Here is a 17,003-nt window from a genome sequence, read left to right as displayed (position 1 = left end):
GTGAATAGCCTCTTTGTGATCTATGGGCAAGATGTTTCCATGGAATCTGAGGAGAGTGTAATCAGCAAGTGTAGAGACCAATTTCAGGTGGACTTGTGGTGGGAAGTGGCCTGAGTGGGTGGAGTACATTCCCTTTTATAATTTTAAAAAATGAGAGACAGTACACTGAGGTATGTATACTTAGGAGAAAAAACAGTTGGAAGGTTAAATGAAAGATAGCAGAAAGGGAGGGAATCATGAATAACTCAGAGGATTTAGTTTTTGGAGGAGTTGAGATAGAGTGTAGGTAGAGGGACTCACTTTGGATGGGAGACTGGAATTATCCAAAATCATTAAAAAAGAATACGGCTTTGATGATATCCTTTCAGGGGTTGTCAGAGTAATTTCAGGCCTCTTTCATGTTCTTTACAATGAAAAAAAAAAGATCAAAGAAGCAGAAGCCACAGCACAAATCTGATCTTGAACTGGTTGTTTTCTGTGATCTCAGCGAGAAACAACTCCATGGGTCCAACTGTGTCAGTTGGTGATTAGCCTGGAAATGAATATTTCCCTGACACTCAGTTGTGCTCTGCTGTGGGAGTGGAAAAGCCAGTCTCTTGCAAAGTGTGGCTGCAGTCAACAGGAAAAAGTCTTCAAGGGGCAATATAGTTAGTTACTCACACCCCTTACCAAGACTCTCCTCACAGCTTTTTGAGAGAAGTCTGGTTTTATTTTATCTTACATGCATTAATAAAGGAATTCTATTTTATATTAAAATACCAGCAGTTCTTAAATAGCACTCCATCATGTGGTAACAAATAAATAGATAAATCAAAGATTTAAATATCACATGAAAGAATGCAGCTGAAGAAATGTAGTCTTCCTTGATGTTTATTTTCATTTTTGTAGGCACTTATCATTATTTGAATTGATGTATTATTTCTGTTCATGTGTTTACCAATGGAGAAAGTTGTTCACAGTTGCCATTATATGAAGCAGATATTAAACAAATCAATGGAAAACAGGAACTGCTGCTTTTCATATGTTTGTTTCTGGGTTTATGGTGTTTTCTCTTTAGTTAAATTTTATACAGTCTTTCAGAATTTTCTTTGACTCTCTTACATGCTCCCATTTAGACTATATATATATATATATATATATATATATATATATATATATATATAACAATATATGGGATACTAGGAGAAGAGACCCTTTACATTCCATTAAAATCAGTTCAGTTTGATTCAGGTGCTCAATCATGTCTGACTTTTTGTCATCACATGGACTGCACCATGCCAGGCTTCCCTGTCCATCACCAACTCCTGGAGCTTGCTCAAACTCATGTCCATAGAGTCAGTGATGTCAACCAACCATCTCATCCTCTGCTGTCCCCTTCCACTCCTGCCTTCGGTCTTGCCTAGCATCATGGTCTTTTCAAATGAGTCAGTTCTTTGCATCAGCTATGGAAAGACCATAGCTTTGACCAGACGAACATTTGTTGGCAAGGTAATGTCTCTGGTTTTTAATATGCTATCTAGGTTGGTCATAGGTTTTCTTGCAAGGAGCAAGTGTCTTGATTTCATGGCTGCAGTCACCATCTGCAGTGATTTTGGAGTCCAAGAAAATAAAGTCTGTCACTGTTTCCATTGTTGCCCCATCTATTTGCCATGGAGTGATGGGACTGGATGCCGTTATCTTAGTCTTTTGAATGTTGAGTTTTAAGCCAACTTTTTCCCTCTCCTCTTTGAATTTCAAGAGGCTCTTCAATTCCTCTTTGCTTTTTGCCATAAAGGTGGTATCATCTGCATGTGTGAGATTATTGATATTTCTCCCAGAAATCTTGATTCCAGCCTGTGCTTCATCCACCCTGGTATTTCACATGCTATACTCTGCATATAAATTAAATAAACAGGGTGGCAATATACAGCCTTGATTTATTCCTTTCCTGATTTGGAACCAGTCTATTGTTTCATGTCTGGTTCTAACTGCTGATTCTTGACCTGCATACAGATTTCTCAGGAGACAAGTAAGGTGATCTGGTATCCCCATCTCTTTAAGAATTTCCCACAGTTGGTTGTGATCTATATAGTCAAAGGCTTTGGTATAGTCAATAAAACAGAAGTAGATGTTTTGCTGGAATTCTTTTTCTGTGATCTAATGAATGCTGGCAATTTGGTCTCTTGTTCTTCTGCCTTTTCTAAAACCAGCTTGAACATCTAGAAGTTCTTAATTCACATACTGTTGAAGCCTCACTTGGAGAATTTTTAGCATAACTTCACTAGTGTGTGAAATAAGTACAATTATGCAATAGTTTGAATATTCTTTGACACTGCCTTTCTTTGGGATTGGAATGAAAACTGATCTTTTCCAGTCCTGTGGCCACTGCTGAGGTTTCCAAATTTGTTAGCATATTGAATGTAGCACTTTCACAGCATCATCTTTTAGGATTTGAAAGAGCTCAGCTGGAATTCCATCACCTCCACTAGCTCTGTTCATAGTGATGCTTCCTAAGGCCCCCTTGACTTCACATTCCAGGATGTCTGGCTCTAGGTGAGTGATCACACCATCATGGTTATCTGGGTCATTAAGATAAATTTTGTATAGTTCTTCTGTGTATTCTTGCCACCTCTTCTTAATATCTTCTGCCTCTGTTATGTTTGTACCATTTCTGTCCTTTATTGTGCCAATCTTCGCATGAAATATTCCCTTGGCATCTCTAATTTACTTGAAGGGCTCTCTAGTTTTTCCTATTGTATTGTTTTCTTCTATTTCTTTGCATTGATCACTGAGGAAGGCTTTCTTATCGCTCCTTGCTGTTCTTCAGAACTCTGCATTCAGGTAGGTATATCTTTCCTTTTCTCCTTTTCCTTTAGCTTCTCTTCTATTCACAGCTATTTGTAAGGCCTCCTCAGACAACCATTTTGCCTTTTTTCCTTTCTTTTTCTTGGGGATGGTTTTGATGCCTGCATCCTGTACAATGTTACAAACCACTGTCCATAGTTGTTCAGGCACTCTGTCTTTCAGATCTAATCCCTTGAATCTATTTGTCACTTCCACTGGATAATTGTAAGGGATTTGATTTAGGGCATATCTGAATGCTCTAGTGGTTTTTCCTACTTTCTTAAATTTAAGTCTGAATTTGGCAACAAGGCATTCATGATCTGAGCCACAGTATGTTCCTGGTCTTGTTTTTGCTGACTGTATGGAGCTTCTCCATCTTTGGCTGCAAAGAATATGGTCAATCTGATTTCGATATTGACCATCTGGTGATGTCCGTGTATAGAATCGTCTCTTGTGTTGTTAGAAGAGGGTGTTTGTTATGACCAGCGAGTTCTCTTGGCAAAATTCTGTTAGCCTTTGCCCTGCTTCATTTTTTCTCCAAGGCCAAATTTGCCTATTTCTCCAGGTATCTCTTGACTTCTATTTTAGGTGTTAGTTCTAGGTCTTGTAAGTCTTCACAGAACCATCCAACCTCAGCTTCTAATGCATTAGTGGTAGGGACAAAGACTTGGATTACTGTGATATTGAATAGTTTGCCTTGGAAATGAACAGAGATCGTTCTGTCATTTTTGAGATTGAACCCAAGTACTGCATTTCAGAGTCTTTTGTTGACTGAGGGCTACTCCATTTCTTCTAGGGGATTCTTGCCCACAGTAGTAGATATAATGGTCATCTCAATTAAATTCACTGATTCCAGTCCATTTTAGTTCACTGATTTCTAAAATGTTGATGTTCACTCTTGCCATCTCCTGTATGATCACTTCCAATTTACCTTGATTCATGGACCTAACATTCCAGGTTCCTATGTAATGTTGAAATTAAAATCAGAGCCATCTCAAAATCAGTAATCATCTTTCACTGTGAAATACAGTAACTAATATTCCAAATATTTCAATTATAGAAATAGTTTCTCTCTTTAAATCATTTGATATAATGTAATCTCTTGAACCACAGATACCACCACTTTGATAGATTTTTCTTAAGTTTTTCTGTTTATTTATTTATTTTTATCAAATCCTTCTTTTTTACCTGCTCTTCCAAGGTTAGGACTCTGGAGTTATTTTATCTCCTTTGTCACCTACATTTTTCTGTGAAGATGACTTCATAAACTTTATACAGTTTCTCCTTGTCTCCATTCCTCCTGTCCATTTCCTTACCTTCTCCTTCACTTCCTTTCCTTGCTGCCCCTCATTAAACTTCCACATTTCCATTGGTTACCGGAGCATTGATTTGTTACTTGAATATTATTCTAGGTCTAGCTGAGAGGAGCCCAGAGATGAGTGGGATTTACCCCTGTGCTCAACTCGTGTATGTTAAACAGACCTGTAAACCAATAACCCTATGTGTGCGTGTGCATGCTCAGTCCTGTCTGACTCTTTGTGACCCCACTGACTGTAGCCCACCAGGCTTCTCTGTCCATGGGATTCTCCAGGCAAGAATACTGGAGTGGGTTGCCATTTCCTCCTCTAGGGGATCTTCCCAACCCAGGAACTGAACCTATGTCTCTTGAGTCTCCTCCATTGGCAGGCAAGCTCTTTATGAGCTGAGACATTGCGGAAGCCCTAGTAGCCCTGTAGTGACCGATAGAAGTGCACACGGGGGACAGCTTTGGGGAGACTGAGGAAGCTGTAGCCAGTGTCTGTGAATGTGGAAGTGGTCAGGAGCATCCTTAGAGCTGACAAGCTTGCAGGGTCTGTTGAATGAGAGCAGGTTTTCACTAGGAAGAAGAGGGCACAAGGCACTTGGGGTTAAGGAGAGGGATCTATGCCGAGCAGCCTCTGTACAGCATATTTGGGAAAGATGACCGCTTCAGAATGACTGCATCTTCAGCAGAGCAGTCACCGATGAGGACCCTGCAGGCTGCAGCCTGTGAGTCCTGTATGTAAAGTTCTCCTGGGCTGTGTGGAAGCCGAAGGCCATCAGAGTGAGGCTGGCACTGAGGAGATGAGTTCAAGGGTGACTGCATGGACATAAGAGCCAAGAGGGGATCATAGGTTAGGGCCCTGTTTCCCCTCGGCCCACTCATCTCCAGTCTAGCGTCAGTGACAGGCTGTGCGTCCCCCACCTCGCAGCACTGGTGTCACAGTGTCACCCCGCTCCCCTACCTGCAGTGGGCTCTGCCTCATCCAGTCAGCAGATGCTGATGCTGTGGTTTCTGTGTCCTGTGCATTAGTACAGGTGTGGAGACATAGTGATAAGCAAGCAAAGCCTGTAGTAAGGGCTCATCTTCTCGTGAGGGCAGGCAGTCACTGAATAGCAAACATGTAAATGGATAGTACCCTGGGTGGCAGTGAGTGGTGTTGAGAACGAAGAGAGCCGGGTTGTGGATAGAGTGGCTCTGTGCTGCTTCACACTGAAGGGGTTGCAAGGAAGGGCTCAGTGGGAAGTGATAGCTGCAGGGGCCTGGACGAAGTGATGGGGCATGAACCACGAGGGGCTGTGTGAAGAGGCCTCAGAAGAGGCTGAGCAGGGGTCTGTGTCCTGCTCTGAGGCATCGTCAGCACTGGGTGGACTTTAACTCGCTGAGGGTGGACAGCATCGCCTTGAAAGCAACTTTACAGAGAAAAGCACTCTGGAGCTCAGTGCCTTCAGAAATGTGTGGACTGGAGGAGCAATGCGTCAGAGCCAGCAGGAGAACCGACAAGTATCACTGGTGAGGAAAGAGAAAGCTGACAGGAGAGATCTGAAAGTCAGAAAGCAGTGTGCCCAGAGAGAGGGGGTGTTCAGCTGTGCTGTTAGTCCTCTGTGTCAGCCCAGTCTGTGATCTCAGACTCCGTGGCTCACCACTAAGTGTGCTTATTGTCTCCCAGTGTCCAGTGACCAGGGTTTGGGTATAGCTAGTCTCCAAATACAATCACGCTGGGGTTAGAGACTCAACATGGGAAGTTTGCGAGGACACGATTCAGTCCACAGCAGACATAGAGCATAGGGAAATGATGTCATCAAAAAACCTTAAAAGTTTTAAATGGCAGCACAATGTTTTCCTGAATGTCCATAGTGCAATTTTTGGGGTTTTTTTTATTTTTTTAATTTTAAAATCTTTAATTCTTACATGCGTTCCCAAACATGAACCCCCCTCCCACCTCCCTCCCCATAACATCTCTCTGGGTCATCCCCATGCACCAGCCCCAAGCTGTATCCTGCGTCAGACATAGACTGGCGATTCAATTCTTACATGCTAGTATACATGTTAGAATGCCATTCTCCCAAATCATCCCACCCTCTCCCTCTCCCTCTGAGTCCAAAAGTCCGTTATACACATCTGTGTCTTTTTTCCTGTCTTGCAATTTTAAACCAATGATTCATATTTGGATATGTAATCTGGTTTTTTTTTTTTAATGTATCACTGTTGTGGGCATTCCTGTGCATGAAATCTATTGATGTGACTTATTTCTTTAAATCCTGCTTAGGTTAAGGGATATCAGTGATTTAGGCCTTGATAAATATTGTTGAGTGGGCCTCCCAGAAGGGCTGCCATGAGGTGTTGCTGACTGGAAAACAGAATGCCTGTGCCATGTGTGCCAACATTTGACTCGGTTGAAATTCCCAAATAGATGCTAAAATGACTCAAGACAGTGTTCTTGAGAGTCCATTAGTGAAAACCTACATTCATTAGCTGTGTCATGATATAGTCAGCTCTTGGAGGATTCAGCAAGGGAGAAAAGAAAGAACCTTCTCCGTTGATAGGATTGAGGGGTGATTTACTTTACAATGGCGCTATTTGCAGAAACAGCTAATTATCTTTCATGTGCCCACTGCGCACATTCCCCAGATCCCTGCCAAGATGGAGACGCACAGAGCCAGGAGTGAGTCACTGGAGTGTAAGGAGATGAGACAGTTTGCAGGAAGACTCACAGTGATTCTTAGCAATGAGTAAACTCAGATAACTCAGGAGTTTCATTCAGCCAGATCTGTATTTCTAAATTCAGTTGACGTCTGAAGATTTTCATGTGTAACAGAAAACCTGGTGGCTTTGTTTTATACTGTGATGAGAACTATCATTGTCAGCGTCAGAGTGAACTATCACACAATTTATTATGTCATTAAGGTAATATCCAGCCACACCCTAAGCCCACGGTCAGGAGAAGGGCTGACCCAGAGTGTACACCGGGGCATGAACTGATGGTCATCCCAGAATTACCTCACCACAGCCTGTGAGCTTATACATTAAAACACCAGGTTCCTGACTTGCCAAGGGTCATTTCTCTCTGAGGAGTTGGATAGCTGTGCTCATAGGTCTCTGTAGGAATCTGAACCTGATTCAGAATCAGAATGTGTCTAGTGAGTCAGATGTGTCTTCCCTAGAGCTTCCCTGGAAAATCACTGCTCTATTAAGTGTAACATCTCACCTGGCCATCAGTTTATTAAAATATTGCAGTATTTTCAAAACTACAATTGAGTTCATGAGAGGACAGGTAACGTAAATGGGATCATTAAAAATTAAGAGGCACAAGCAGAAACCTGATTTTGGTCTTGTGAATTAGCAATCCAATTGTTGCTTAGGTATTGATTTATAGAGGCCAGCCCCCCTCCACAGTACAAAACTGAGTTAATAGCTGTGTCTCATTAAAATAGTAATCACCTCTTGGCATTAAATCAATAAGCTGTTCCTTACAAGGAATGCTTTTAAATATTATCAATAATTTAAACTTGGAATCTAACTCTAAAGGCTGCAATATTGGCAGTTACATCTAAATGCCAGCTGCTGGCAGACAAAATTTTGGTCAGGTTACCAATATACTCTTGTAATTCTTTTAAAGCCAATTTCCCTAAAATGTGCTCTACGGAAATTAATCTTATGACATTAACTATTCGGGATATGATTATTACCTTATTGCTTTTTTTTCTGGTCTGTTTTTTGGATTATTTTCATTGAAGTTTAATTGACTTAACAACATTATATTAGTTTCAGGAATATGACATAGTGATTCAATATTTTTATATATTACAAATTGATCACCTCTAGAAGTCTAGTTACTGTCTGTTAGCATACAAAGCTATTACAGTGTATTGACTGTGTTTCTAACACAGCGCATTTCATCCCCATGACTCATTTGTTTTAAAAAAAAATAAAATAAAATTTGTGCCCTTTCACCTCCCTCACCTAGTTCACTCACCCCCTAGCCCTTTCTCCTGTGGCAGCCACCTCACACGACACTTTCTGTTTTGTGTTTATTTACTTGTTTCGGGTTTTTTTAGATTCCATATATAGAAATGGTATTTATCTTCCTCTGTCTGACTTACTTCAGCAAGCATAATAGATCCTAGGTCTCTAGGTCGATCCATGCTGTTGTTGCAAATGGCAAGATTCAATTCTTTTTTATGGCTGAGCTGTATTCCATTGTATATCTATACCACAACTTCTGTATCCATTTATCTACTGACAGGCACTTGACTTGCTTCCATATCTTGGCTATTATAAATAATGCTTTAATGAACCCCAGAGTGAACATATCTCTTCTAACTAGTGTTTTTATTTTCTTTGAAAAAAAAAAAAAAAACAAAAGTCAATTTGCTGGATCTTTTGGTTCTTCTATTTTTAATTTTTTGAGGACACTTACTGCTTTCTAAAGAAGTTGCACCAATTTACATTCCAACCAACAGCTTTTTCTCCACATCCTCACCGGCACTTGTTATTTGTTTTCTTTTTGATAAAAGTCATTCTGACAAGTAAGAAGTCGTGTCTCACTGAGATTTTGATCTGCATTCTATGGTGATTAATGATATTGAGCATCGTTTCATATGCCTGTTGACCATCTATATCTTTGAAAAAATATCTAGTCAGATTCTTTGCCAATTATTTAAACTGGTTGCTTTTTACCCACATTAAGTTGTATGAGTTTTTCGTATATTTTGAATGTGTTGGTGGTTTAGTTGCTAAATCATGTCTGACTCTTGCGACCCCATGGACAGAGGAGCCTGGCAGGCTACAGTTCATATAAACTCATTACTGAATATATCATTTGTAAACATCTCTCCTATTCAGTAGGCAGCCTTTTTCTTTTGTTGTTGGCTTATTTCATTTGCAAAAACTTTTTAGTCTGATAAGGTGGTCCCTTTTCTTTATTTTTGTTTTATTTTTCTTTACTTTTTGTTTCCATTGCCTGAGGACATGTATCCAAAAAAAATATTGCCAAGACTGATGTCAGAGAGAATACTCCTCATGTTTTCTTCTAGAAGTTTTTGGGCTTCAGGTCTTAGGTTTAAGTCATTAATCCACTTTGAATTTGTTTATGTATATGGTGCTGGAAAGTAATCCAGTTTGATTATTCTGCAAGTATTAACAGCTATCCGGTTTTTCCTACACCATTTATTGAAGAGACTGTCTTTTCCCATTGTGTGTATTTGCCTCTTTTATTATATTCTTATTTCTCCTCTTGACAATTCACAAGGCTTTGGTTTATTCCTAGAAATTGATAAGAAACTGTGGTAAAGTTGTATGTGATGTAAGTGTGAACGGAATGCTTGTGTTTCTTGTGGATAAAGTCAGTTTCTGTGTATAGTTTTCTCTCTCTCTCTCTTCTGAGCACTCATAGGACTTCATTTTTGCTGTCTGCATTTAGACCAGTCTCCAGAATGTTGAGATTGCCAGAGAAGTGACCTCCAAGAAAGGAAAACATTGCTCCAGCTAAGTTCAGGTAAGACCCTTGCTTTCTGATACGTCATTGTGAGTAAAGTTATTGCTCTGTTGGAGAATCTTATTTATCACCTACTTAGAATTTCCCAACGTCAGCTGTTGTGTGTTCACTTCATGTTGTGCAAAGCCCAGTCTGCAGGATTTCAAAGTGCCATGCCCTGCAAACTCTGACTGCAGTCCTAGAAAGGTCATGTACTATAAATGAAGAGGGGGACAAAGGTGGCCATAAAGGGAGTGATGGATACTCGCTGAGGGTGACTGTTCCTTGCCCCAGCACACCTTCTGGAATCACAATTTTGTTATTAAAATAACCCTGGATGCATCTCAAGCATGTATCTCCCTTCTTAGGAATGTATCTTTGAAGTTTAAGCAGTGTGTCTGAATTGATACTGTTTGGGGAGAGGATGAAGGAGGAGAAGTGCTACGCTGGGTCTGTAACACAGCCTGCCGGCATTCCTGCTCTCACATGGGGTACTTAAACCTACAGGTCTTGGCAGGCACTGCTCACGCTGCCTTGACCTATAGAATGCCACCTGTGCCTCCAACTTGCTTCTCCACATTTAAAGCAGAGCTGGCTTCGCATTTGAATGGGAAATGGCCCTACGAGCAAAAGGACACTGGGTGGCCACTGTGCAGGCTGCCTTTCCAGCCGGGCCCTGCCCTGCCTGGTGCCAACCGCCCTGCCCCCTGAACTAACAAGGTCCAACCTTCCTGAGCATTTTCCTTCTAATTGACAAGGCAAGGTTGCTGTAATATAAACACTAAACATCTGAACCGATGAGTGTGATCGCTGCTTTTCTGTGACTTTGAAGATGTCTGAGACATGGGCTTGTACTCCTGCTCTGCCCCTGTTTGTATCAACTTCTCTGCCCACTTCCCTCCAGACTTGTGATTCATATTCCTGCCCTTTCAGGTGTATTTGTGATGTTAGAGCCACTGGCTTCCCTAGTGAAGCATCCCTACTTCTAGTTTTGCTGACTATGTTGTCTGTCATGAAAAAAATGACACAATTATCAAAGGCTGAGAAGCTTAGTTCTGCTTCCAAGACTGACTTTGTATTCAGGCAATTTTCTTAATGTTTCCTAACTCTGACCTGCTCTCCAAATGCCTTGCTTACAAGAGGGTCTGATGATTTTGCCACCACCAGCAGAAGGTGCGATTCCTGGAGCTGGCGTCTGGGGTTGCTGATTGATAGCTGCTGTAGAAATGAGGGTGCTGATTTATGTTACAATTTTTTCTTTTTCTTCTTTGTTTGTTTCCATGAGAATTTGAAGGAAGAAACTCTAGTTTCTCTTTGTGAGCCCAAGATCTACCATCATGCTTAGATGTACAAGGTCCCAATAAGTATTTCAGAAAATTTAATAAATTAGTGGAACTGTTTCTGGAATTGCATTCCATGCATTTCAAAGACATTATCCTGTCCTTCAGGGAAAAATTACTGTCTTGCCTGCTTTGGTCTTGACAATCCCACCTCTCCCTGTTCAGGAAATATGGTCAAGAGATTGTTGGGTAATTCTGGCCGCTGAAGACTATTGGTGTCCTTTCAGGGCTTAAAACAGTTGTGTTGTGTTGGCATCAGTGTCTGGTTGTGAAAGAGATTCACAACAAAGTCTTGAGATTGTTGTGAGGTACCTTTACTGATAAAAGAGATAACCACAAGTTCTAACGTAAAGTCTTACCAACGTGATCACTCTAAATGCTGAGCACAGTGTCACACTGCACGATGAAGTGGAGGAACGTGAAGCATGGTGGCCAGGCTGGTAGAGGCCATTGTGCTGTCCTGTGCATGTGGACCTGGCTCTCCTGCTTCCCATGTCCACTCAGCTCCCACTCCTGCACCGAGGCTGCCTGTCCTGCCTGTGGCTGGAATAGTCCTGGGGGTGCCCACCCTGATCTCCTGGTGTAAGCTTCTGCTGCGGTCAGTGTCCGGTCTCCAGATGTGCCTCAGTGCTCCCTTCTGCTCCCATCTGTAGCTCAGCCCCTGCTGTTCCCACAGAGCAGGAGTCATCAAAGTCCAGCTGGTCCAACCACCAGGCTTCCTGAGCGGAGGCAGAGATGCTGGTACTAAGCCCAGTGCAAGGGGTCCAGGCTCCCTGGGCAGACATTAACCATGAGACAGGGGCAGCTCTGGCTTCCTGGGAGGGAAAACCCCATACTCACAGGGCCATGAACGGAGAGCAGCCCCGCTGGCTTTATCCATACAGGACCCGCTCTGTGCGGTGAGTTCCACAGGGTTTCCCAAAGGCACCATGTCAGGAGGTCACCATAGAGCGTCACACAGATGAATGCTCACGGGAAACACTCCAGGGGCTTCACCTGCTCTCCCCTCCCGTCCGCTTGCTATGCTTCTGCAAACCACTGGTTTTTAGTCATCTCTACAGTTTTGCCTTTCCCCAAATGTCCAGTGTTTAACCCTTTTTAGCTGACTTCTTTCACTGAACAATATCTATTTAAGATTCATCATGTCCTTTTGTGGCTTGATAGATGATTTTTTTAAAGCTGAATCACATGCCACTCTATAGATGTACATTTATTCATCCGTCTGTTTGTTCACTCACCTAGGAAGGAAATTAGGAAGAAAGCTTTTATAAACATTCAGGTGCAGGCTTAATACGTTTTTGAACCATTTGGTTGAAAACCTAGTAGCGCAACAGCTGCATCCATGGTAAGAATGTGGACAGTTTTATAAGAAGCCGGGAAACTCATCCGGTTCCTGCCAGCAGCTGGTGGTGTCAGCTTTAACACTTTATGCTTATTTTTAATATTTAACTTTTATAATATCTTCATAGAATTAGGAACCAAAACGTTTACAAAACACTTTAAAATATGCTCTCAGAGTAAGTAGAGACATTTTCTTCCAAAGTAAAAGTTTATTAACACTTTCGCCAGAGAAGGCAATGGCACCCCACTCCAGTACTCTTGCCTGGAAAATCCCATGGACGAAGGAGCCTGGTAGGCTGCAGTCCATGGGGTCGCTAAGAGTCGGGCATGACTGAGCGACTTCACTTTCACTTTTCACTTTAATGCGTTGGAGAAGGAAATGGCAACCCACTCCAGTACTCTTGCCTGGAGAATCCCAGGGATGGGGGAGCCTGGTGGGCGGCCATCTATGGGGTCGCACAGAGTCGGACATGACTGAAGGGACTTAGCAGCAACACTTTCCCAGCCATATAGGTATTATGAACAATATTTGTGACTAATGTCACAAAGCTGAAAACAGAAAATTGAAGTAGTTGTAATTTATGCAAGTCCTATGAGGAAAAGTTTAAGTGGCCATGGGAGATGCCTGCCCCTTCCCCCTCTTCCCCTCTTTTTCTCTCTCTTTCCACACACATGCACACACACACACACTCTTACATGCACATTCTCACACACAAAGTCTCACATTCACACTCATTCACTCACACGTACTTTCTCACACACTGAGAACCTTAAGGACATTTTAGGTGCTTGCCTAATATATAAGTTTTGTGGTTAACAAATTAGAAAATGCAATTAAAAATGACACAAATTAACACACAAATGAGCAGATCCAATACGAAGCTTGTTCAAATCACAGCGTATGCTTTGTCAGTGTTTATTCCACATCTTCCTTGACTTCTTTGTGATGTTCAACCATGCCATTGGACATTTCTTGCTTCTAATTGTCCATAAAGTCTATAACCATCCTCTCTTACTGTCTTTTCACCTGTTTTCTGATAATAGCTTTGTTGCTGCTGTCTGGATCTATTTCTGCTTCATCATTAAATCACATCTTTCCTCAATGCTGTGAACTCCGTGTGGTACTAATTATTCAGGGAATCCTCTTCCCTCTATGAAAAGCCTTCTTACCATGTAAGACCCACACATAAACCGGATCACCATCCACGGATTTCTCAGGTGCCATAATCCTAATTAAGTACATTTTTTCCATAGTTACATTTGTCTATTTTCCCTACCCAAGTGTGAAGTATTTGCTTTATTTCTGGTAGTCTTTGTCCAGTCCTAGTTCCTGGTTGTGTGCACTGAGCCTACAGGCTGACACCACTGGAAGTGGCTGCCCTGGACCAGGTGGCCTGTTAACCTGTCTCAGACATGTGCCCCTCCCCTTCCCCCAGTCTCCATGCTCACCTCTCTGCTCCCGGCACCCCTCAGATACTGCGTCTGGCTCTTTGAACCCGATCGTTCTGTTTGGTTTTCATAATGGACGTTAACATTAATGTGACCCCTGGTCCTTTTAATTCTCTTGATATAATTCCAGCATCTTTGCCTTTGCCCGAACTAAAGCCCCAGGAACCACCCTCTGGCACACAGTTTCCTGCTCCACCCCCACAAATAGACAGAGGGCACTCGGTGGGTTCATCGGGTGCTGTTTACACAGCATACATTCTATTTGTTTAGTTGAATTGAGGTGAACTGGTATTTATAGAGTCACTGCTTCAACAAGTCACCATTTTGAGGATTTAAAGAGGAAAATAGCACTAGTCTAATGGACAATGGTTAACAGCTTTCTTACGTCTTTTTAAATGCGGTTGCTAGTAAGCCTATAAAAATGATTAAGGCAAGCAAATGATGTTTACTTTCATTGGTAAGAATGAAGCTCTGAACAGCGTCTCCCTCTGTGTTGGAGCTCCAGGCACTGGCTGACCTGTCACATCACGTGAACTGACCACATAGCTGGAAGGGTCTCCTGGAGCTCGTGCTGAGCCTGCTTTTCTGAGCCCAACTCAAATTTAGCAGCTCTTAACCCTCATTAGGTATGTGTTTATTCCAGAACCCAGAGAGGGCCCAGCAGGAGTAATACAGGGGGCCAGAAGCAACACCTGCCCTTTACTGTGAAGAGGACTGTTGACAGTCTTTCCATACCTGGATACTAGAAACTTGGGCGGAGCACACTGAATGCGCCTCAGATAAGATGGTTTAAGGGTGATATTAACAGAATGGAAATATTTGCTCATTGTTAGCCCATGTCTTTAGTGTGCTTTCTAGAATATGCTTAGCTATCACAGGTTGTTGTTGTTCAATCACTAAGTCATGTCCGACTCTTTGTGACCCCATGAACTGCAGCATGCCAAGCTTGCCTGTCCTTCACTGTCTCCCAGAGTTTGTTCAGATTCATGTCCTTTGAGTCAGTGATGCCATCCAACCATCTCATCCTCTATCACCCCCCTTCTTCTCCTGCCCTCAATCTTTCCCAGCATCAGGGTCTTTTCCAATCAATCAGCTCTTTGCTTCAGAGGGCCAAAGTATTGGCGCTTCAGCTTCAGCATCAGACCTTCCAATGAATATTCAAGTTTCATGTCCTTTAGGATTGGCTGGTTTGATTTCCTTGCTGTCCTAGAGACTCTCAAAAGCCTTCTCAAGCACCACAGATATCATAGGTTAGTGTTTCTCAAATTAGGGCATGCATCAGAACCACCTGGACTGCTGGTCCCAACTCAGGCTTCTGGGCCCCAGCACAGAACTTCCGGTTCAGTGAGTCGGTTGGAGCCTGAGAATTTGCATTGCTCAGAGTTTCCAGGGTTGCTGAGACAGGGAGCACCTTTAGAGAACTACCAGAGGCCAAGATGGATGACTTATGTTGGGAAGCAAGTTGTAAGTTGACTCTGCTGTGACTTGTCACTGATATCTGTCTGTTTTATTTCTGAGTGTGCTCTGTGGGTAAGGGGAACTGACAACGGTCACACTCCAGGTACCAGTTTCTCTGTAAAACCCTGCCTGAACTCCTGCATTATGTCTGTGTGTGCCATTTACACAACAGAATCAAGCATTCCATACCTTTCAGAAGAGACGCAATTTTAGTATGAATGTTGACTATTCTATGCACAAAATATAATATCTTTACAAAAAGTATAAAGATAAAGAGAAAAGATTTCAAACTACCATCAGTAGCAGATCTAAGAATTGAACTGAGGTTAGTTGAATCTTAATTCTAAATTCTTTCCTGAGTTAAATTCTAATACAACCTAATTTCATCTTGAGTACATTTGAGTGAAGGGTATTTTGTGAACAGTGGGCAACATTTGATTATGTTTTGAGCAGTTTGTATTTCTAAAATTAAATGATCCTGCACAGTTATTTTTCAGCTTTCATACATTCATTCATCAATTCAGCAAGTGTTTGCTGAATACCCCCTATGTACCATGAGGACTCAAAGATGGATAAGGTACACATCACAGCCTCTGTGGAGCCCATGCAGTCTGGTGGTTTGTAACTGAGTCTTTATGGGGGAAAGGCATGCTTTCTGCTTCTGATTCTTCTTAGAACCATTCTGTACTTCATTGTATACGATGCTGTGTGTACTGCACAATTCAGCTGTTCTGTGTTTTATAGTCATCACCTTCTTTGACTGAGGAGGTCATTCAGAAGAAAAAGCAGTAAGACTCATGTTTCATGTTTTCTGCTCTTAAAACTACAATTCAGATTTATTTTTATTCAATGTGTCAAATTTTTAAAAAGTAAAGAAATTGGGTCAGCCAAAACACTTGTTTGGGTTTTTCCATAAGATGTTACAGAAAAAGCTGAATGAATGTTGGGCCAATTCAATATTTACAGTTATCTCCAAGGATATCTTTCTCTGTCACAAATTTAAATGGCTGTTAAAGCAACCGACCCACTCTTCTAAAGTAAGGGGCGGTAGTTGTGTGCAAGTCAAATCAAGCACTTGCACACTTCAGTCATGGATCACTTTGGTAGCATCCTTTAGTGGATGCCTGCTTCCAGTCTGTTGGAAATGCCTGGCACCAGTTGATTTAAATTATTTCTCTTTGAGGAAAGACACAAGACTCGGCTGTAACTGAGGAACATGTCCTGATTCACATGGATGTTTTATTCTGTTTGAAAACCTAGGAAAAGCATAGTAACTGCAAGTACTCTTCTTGTTTTTTTTCTGTACCACTTATCTTTTAAAGTGGTCTTGTTTCAGTGGAGCATCTTCACACTCTTACAGAGGATTGTAAGCCACATTAGCACGTCCTGTCTTATCCACAAAGACGGCGGAGTCTGCCCATGTCAGAGGAGCAGGCTGGTCTATTCGGGCAGGAGCTATTAGTAAGGCAGCATCGCAGGCCAAGTGAGGAGCCCGCCACCTGTTCCCTCCTGCAGCCCATGCGGCCAGGCAGCCAGAGAGTCTGCAGAAGAAAAGGTGGAGTGACAAGATAATGAGAGTGAATTGGGCTTAGGTAGAATGGTGCAATTACATTACAAACAGCCTGCCTTCCTGTGCCAATAAGCCATGCTGGGTTACCGTGCTTTCTAGATAAGCAGTTTGTTATTTTTTTCATTACTGCTCTTTTCCCCCAAATTTTACCATTTCAGAATTTTCCTGTTTTCATCTGTCTTGCAATATGTCATAAATACTCATTCTTTCTTTAAACTTGCAGTTTTATGGGACTTTTTGATTAAA

At 42.0% G+C, this 17,003-nt stretch overlaps 1 protein-coding gene across 1 annotated transcript in view; it reads left to right on the top strand.

Annotated features, from left to right (window-relative positions):
- Nucleotides 9,553-17,003, top strand: part of SNTG1 (syntrophin gamma 1) — a 252,627-nt gene continuing 245,176 nt past the window's right edge. The window contains exon 1 of the mRNA XM_018058524.1: nucleotides 9,553-9,620. The gene's annotated coding sequence lies outside the window, so the exon portion shown is untranslated. The remainder of the gene's footprint in view (nucleotides 9,621-17,003) is intronic.

The sequence above is a fragment of the Capra hircus genome, chromosome 14, assembly GCF_001704415.2.
Source record: "Capra hircus breed San Clemente chromosome 14, ASM170441v1, whole genome shotgun sequence".
Lineage (NCBI taxonomy): Eukaryota > Metazoa > Chordata > Mammalia > Artiodactyla > Bovidae > Capra > Capra hircus.
Note: the sequence above shows the minus strand (reverse complement) of the source record. Positions and strands in the feature narration are given on the sequence as shown.